Source organism: Aptenodytes forsteri, unplaced genomic scaffold (genome assembly GCF_000699145.1).
Source record: "Aptenodytes forsteri isolate BGI_AS27 unplaced genomic scaffold, ASM69914v1 Scaffold265, whole genome shotgun sequence".
Classification (NCBI taxonomy): domain Eukaryota; kingdom Metazoa; phylum Chordata; class Aves; order Sphenisciformes; family Spheniscidae; genus Aptenodytes; species Aptenodytes forsteri.
The window spans coordinates 1,239,395-1,245,679 of record NW_008796175.1 but is presented as its reverse complement, the minus strand read 5'-3'; positions in this window follow the sequence as shown (position 1 = coordinate 1,245,679).

The following is a 6,285-nucleotide window of genomic DNA, read 5'->3' as shown; positions in this document are numbered from 1 at the left end:
AGTATTACTGAGTCTAGATGTCCATTACCAAATTAAGTTATTAGTTTAAGAACAGCTATAAAAATGACCTGTACAAACAAACTGTCCATCGTTAATAATCTTGCCAAAAGTGAAAAATCTGTGGTGTACTATGATTACATATCCAAAGTTAGAGGAATCACCACGTGAAGCTCATGAAATGCCACAGAAATGTGTCACCACAGGAACATGTTTCTGTTGGAGCAGAGAATGATGGAAAGATGTTTGCTTATTTTTAGCCTCTAGAGGTCACAGCCTCACAGTTAAATCCCTGAAGTCAGACAAGCAGTCTCTATTTTTGCTCCAATACATCTTTTATAAGACATTGCAATCTTTTAAACAGCCCAATTTAAGGTCTCAATTTTGGGGACATCAAAAGAAACTTTGTCTGGTCTTTACAGCTCTCTAACCCCTGGGCTGAGTGCAGGAAGGGTGTTTGCAGTAATGCTTTGGCTTCTGCAGGTTGCACCGGTCCCATTTGCAACCCGTGGTGCTGAGATGACAGAAGCGAGTAGACCTGCCGAAGCATGAAATTGGTTTAAAATGATGAAGTGAAGATCTGTTTTTCTTCAAGATCAAACCACATCTGAGAACACCATCAGCAGTCTATTTAATTCCCCTGAGATCCAATCCACACCATTGTTTTCTCATCCCCTTATTTTCCTGTTCAGAAGCCAACACCGACCTACGCTATACTATTACCTGCGAGTTTTTCACTTGCCCCAATGTCACCAGGCAGTTTGGCAATAATTTCTAGATCTGTTTTTCTTCAAGATCAAACCACATCTGAGAACACCATCAGCAGTCTATTTAATTCCCCTGAGATCCAATCCACACCATTGTTTTCTCATCCCCTTATTTTCCTGTTCAGAAGCCAACACCGACCTACGCTATACTATTACCTGCGAGTTTTTCACTTGCCCCAATGTCACCAGGCAGTTTGGCAATAATTTCTTGAAATGGAGAGGAAGAAACGCCTCCCTCTCAATTCCTCCAGACTGTGAGAGATAAGCACAGCGCCATCAGCAGTCTATTTAATTCCCCTGAGATCCAATCCACACCATTGTTTTCTCATCCCCTTATTTTCCTGTTCAGAAGCCAACACCGACCTACGCTATACTATTACCTGCGAGTTTTTCACTTGCCCCAATGTCACCAGGCAGTTTGGCAATAATTTCTTGAAATGGAGAGGAAGAAACGCCTCCCTCTCAATTCCTCCAGACTGTGAGAGATGAAGCACAGTGACCTATGCTGTGCCGCTCTGGAGATGCTCCCAAAGCCGCTGTAACGTGGGGCGACCCAGCAGCAGTGGAACCAAGTGAGCAGAGCAATGTTTCTGGCAGTGATAGACACCTCAATCTAACCACCCCTGACACTTGCTCGGCCCAAGCGTGGCAACCACTTGGAGCCATTTTATCATTGCATGAAAAGTCCAAAGGCTGCATGTCCTCCTGGGGAGCGAGGAGGAAGAGGAGGATGTTCAGATGATGATGGATGCCAGGCTCCACTGGCACCAGACGCTTTACTCAGACACTTGAGTGCCAGACCCATGGTGCCACTCCAGCTAGACTTTGCATTAAACTATACACCATAAAAGCATGCTCCAAGACCTTAAAAGGGCCTTCTTCCAGAGACAAACAAGCCCTCTCTTTTCACACTGTTCCTTGTTTATAAATAGTTCAAACTCATTAATAACTTAAAGGCAGGTGATGCTTGGTGTGGTTCAATTACAGCTGCAGCATTTAGTGTATTACCACTCTTTAGCATGCCTCCGCCATGTATTATCTTGTAACTGGATAACAGGCATCCCCGTAGGGAGAAAAACCTTGACTTCCAAGCAAGCAAACTGGGTTTTGTCTAAACCAGAAGTTTTAACATGGAAGCACTGCTGCAGGTTCTCTTTCTGGACAAGAAAAGTTGTGTCAGCAAAGCGGAAGCCCAGACCAAACCTGAATGTACAAAATGAGTTCCCCATTTTGCAAATAAAGCCGGTTAGGCAGTCAACCTTTCCTCTCCCTCCCTTCTGCCTCAGTGACTGCCTGCCCCCATTGAAAGCCATCGATAGAAAAGCCGGACTTCAAATAACACATTAAAGGACCTGTCCAAGCACTTGCACTCCTGTCCTGCTACATCCATCCAAATTTCTCTGGGGCCTTGAACAAGTGTTAGAAACTCAGGTCATAAAAGAGCACAGCAGCAGCACCTGCATAAACTTCAACAAGGCATCTTCATTTAAAAGCTACCTTTCCTGAAATCCTTTCCTCCATCTTCATGCCTACAGTAGGCAGAGCTCATTCAGGCAAGACAGTCCTAAAGAACCCAGACAACTCCAACGCCTGGGAACAGCAGCCAAGAAAACATCCTGAAGGAATAAAAATCAGCCCCCTCCCACCCCCTCCAAACATTACATTTTATTGTTTGGCCGTTAAAAAAAACAAATACAACAAACACACAGGCATCTGCCAAGCACTTCTGCTTCACTTCAAAACTCACTGCTGGGAATGAGCTGTTTACTCCTCCCTCCTGTATAAAATGCCATGCGGGCAGCACAGCCTTCCCTCCGCCGCCCGGGCTCTCCAAGGAGGCACCCACACCAGCACCCACCGCCAGGCATCTTTCACAAACCCTGGCTCTACCACCAGCAATCATCTTCCCCTGGAAAACTTGATCTGGAGCAAGAAGAGATATTATTTACAATTAGCTGATAACCATGCTCTTGCCACGATGTGACCAGAGGCCAAAAAGAAAAGAAAACTGCAGCCTAGCCCAGCCTATGTCACCCCACAGAAACCACAGAGGCAACAGCTTCAATTGGGGAAACTGTTAATACCACAGGACAGATTCTGGATCCTTTAAGGCAGCTGAATTTGAAGCCTGGCAAAGCACAAATGGCATCCTCTTAACGACATACTTGCACTTCAAACTGCTTTAATGAAAGGTGTGTAAATACAGGTAAAGTAAAGCTGACAGGTTTGTCTCCAGTTGTGAGAGACCAGATTTCCAAAATTTAGCTCAGCATTTCTGAATGCAGAGGCGTATTTCCCACTGAAATCAGCTGCAGTTCAATATATGACTTGATTAGGTGCTCGCTGCGACTGCTCCAGGAGTCAATGTACATATTCCCACATTGAAGATGCGACCCTGCTCCTCCTGGGTTGCAGAGCCTGGGGTCATGTCTTCTGCTGCTCATTTTTATTACTACAAGCCTGTGAGAAGGAGCTGGAGGAGGCATATGTATCACCACCACTAATACCCTCTTTTTTCCCAGCTCCCAAACAATTTCTCAACTTCAGACAAACAAATCCAAACTAGAAAATACTCTCTCTGCACCTGTTAGCTAAGCTGACAAAGGTAGTTAAAGCAATTGGATCTCCACTACAAAAGGAACAGAACATATCCCACCTCCATCGTCTCTATAACCATGGAGATGCAAAACATCTCCATCATATTAACATGGAGATGCTAAACAGCGCTGGTCCCTGTATCCTCCTCCCAAGGAACACCACTCTGAAATATAAGTTTTAACAACTCTCCTTTGCACCTGATGGTCCAGCCAGTTTTTCCCCCAGCTTGCAGTCCACCCATCCAGTCCGTATCTCCCCAGTTTGGTTGCAAAGATACTATAGAAGACTACAGTCCAGCTGCTATCGAGGTGGTCCAAATCCGCACCAAGTGCCCAGACTGCAGCTAGGAGTCTTCATAGTATTAGAGCAGGCTTCATCCACCTCTTCCTCTTCAGCCTCTGCCTACTGAAGGCATCCCCCTTGTTGGCTCAACTTCTCATCCTGACCCATCGTCTCTCAGCAAACATTTATAAAACCATGAATGCCAGCATAACCGTAGTAGAGACTAAAAACAACAGATACCTACATCTGCACAAGACGTTCACATTTATATGGTTTGAGTTGGCCTAAAAAAAACCATATCCATGTATTTTCCCCCTGAATTTCTGTTTAATTAAAAAGCAGTACCCCCCACCTCAGTACCATAAAAAGGATACAGAAAAGCTGCACACTGTTTGCTTAAATCAGTTTGAAAGATTGTATTCAGCTCAAGCCTGTCAACGTCTAACTGAGCTGGGCTGGGGCGTTGTTTCTTGGGGGTGGGGGGTTGTTGGTGGTTTTAAGAAAACATACATTAAAATCCACTACTAATAGCCACATACAGAAATTAACAACAATTCTGAGGAGTTTTCTTTTTTTAAAAAAAATTATGTATCTTGATACAAATAACCTTTAAAAACATGAATCTTCTGCCTGCTATCATTTTAAGCCTGATTACTGTTATTTTTGGACGCTCAGGTGAATCAGTGTTCATACATGTACTTAAGAAGGTGAAATCTGGAAGAACCACATCGGGACAGACTTCTGGGAACACTGTAACTGCAGATTCATCAAATTGTGCCTCAAAACCAAAACATCACTCTGCTAAAAATTCCTCAATTGTACGCCTCTGTTCATTTGGAAAGACGATGCTATTGTTAGGAAAATGCACTAATTAGGATTCCTGTGCTAGTTTCAGGCTGAGTTTCTCTTTAAAATCTGCCTCTAGCAAATGCTGAATCCATTGCTTTTGTTTAACTAAAACAGGCTTTATCATTTTTTTCCTTTGGTATATTTTACAGCTCAGATTTAAGTAAGAATTTCAGTTTAGAAATGAAAGAGCTCTTGCCAAGAATACATTCCTCTAACATTGCAATTTTATGGCTTGTTCTACTATTTTTTCCCCAATTGGATGTTTATTTGCAAATGATTAACCATGCTATATATGCACACAAGGCAAGTTAGTGGTTTTCACCTATTCTTTGTCTGCGAGGGCTTAGCTACCATGAGCCAACCTGCATATTTAATGTATTTTAAACCAGTTGTATTTGCTGCATTATTGCTGCGGAGTTTTGGACGACATCCAAGCATACTAAGTTTAGCTACAAAACTGGCTCTTTTATAACTTCCTTGTAAGAAGCTGACTGCAGAGCCTCCGGCCGCTGCTTGGCACCGCAAAGCAGTAAGCTGGGTGCTGCCAGCGCTGGGGGAGGCAGCAACCCAGGGGCACCCGTGGCATTTCCCCCCGTGGGTGGCCCGGGGCATCCCAGCCAACGCATCTGAGGGGAAAAGCCCCGCTGCCCGCTCCCTGCCCGTGCTGTTTGATGAAGCAGCCAGCGTGGATCACACCGCTGCCTGCACAGCTCTGACAGTGATTTACTGCCGGGCAACCCAAGTGAACTGAAATCCACCTCCCCTGTGGCCGGAAAGCCATTTTAGTCACATAACAAATGGTAAAGGGGAGGAAAAGCTCCCTGCAAGCGTTCCCATGTCCCTCCCTGCACATCCGCACGCTTGCTGGAACAAGTGCGTGCAGAGGGATGGCACGCTGGCGCAGGGGGATGGCACACCGGCAGAGAGCCTCCTCCTCTTGGCTGTCAGTTCAGGTGAACAACACACAAGAAGCCCCTCAGGGCTGGGATCTGGGAGCCATCCCTCTGGAGCATCCCCAGGGCGTACTGCAAGCAAAGACGGCACAGGTCAGCGGAGGGCCACCTGACAGCTCCAGCGGACCCTCACCTTCTGAACTGCCGTAAGCCAGTCCTGCCCAAAGGATAGGAGTGAACAGACCTGACGCTTCTCTTTGGTAGACCTCTTTGATAGATGTCCATACATCGCCCAGAGACGCTGAAAGCAGCATGCCCACACCGTATGGATACCCTAAGCTTTTCCCTAAGATTTAACGGGATTCAAAGGAACCAATTATTTATAAGATAGTATGCAGCTGCATTAAGAAACATAGATTTTCTATAGTGAATTACACAGTAAGTATTATCTTTATTATCATTTCTTTTAAGGTTTCTGATTTAAATTAGTGATATTGTGAAAATGCCCCCCTTCCACCCTTTCTCAAACATGATTCTGGCAGAAACAGAAGAGCTTCCAAGACTTGTCAAAGGCTCATGCTTAGGGTCTTCTGCAAACAAAGACCTTAGTAGTTTGGCACCATTCCAGATGAGGTGGTCTCCAGGCCTTATAGAATATTACATTCATTTCTTTGCCCTCAGAAAAAACACACCACAGTTGCTTCCCTGGCCTCTGTGTAGGAGCAGGTTTCTTTCACTGACTTAAAACCAGCTTTTATGAACACATTTATAACCACATTTAACTTTTATACAGATCATCCTCTACGAGGAAAGCTGAACATTATACTAATCCCAATTAGATTTGAGAGCAAGAATAGTCTATCTATCTCTTTATAATTATTACGAGAATGTATTCAATT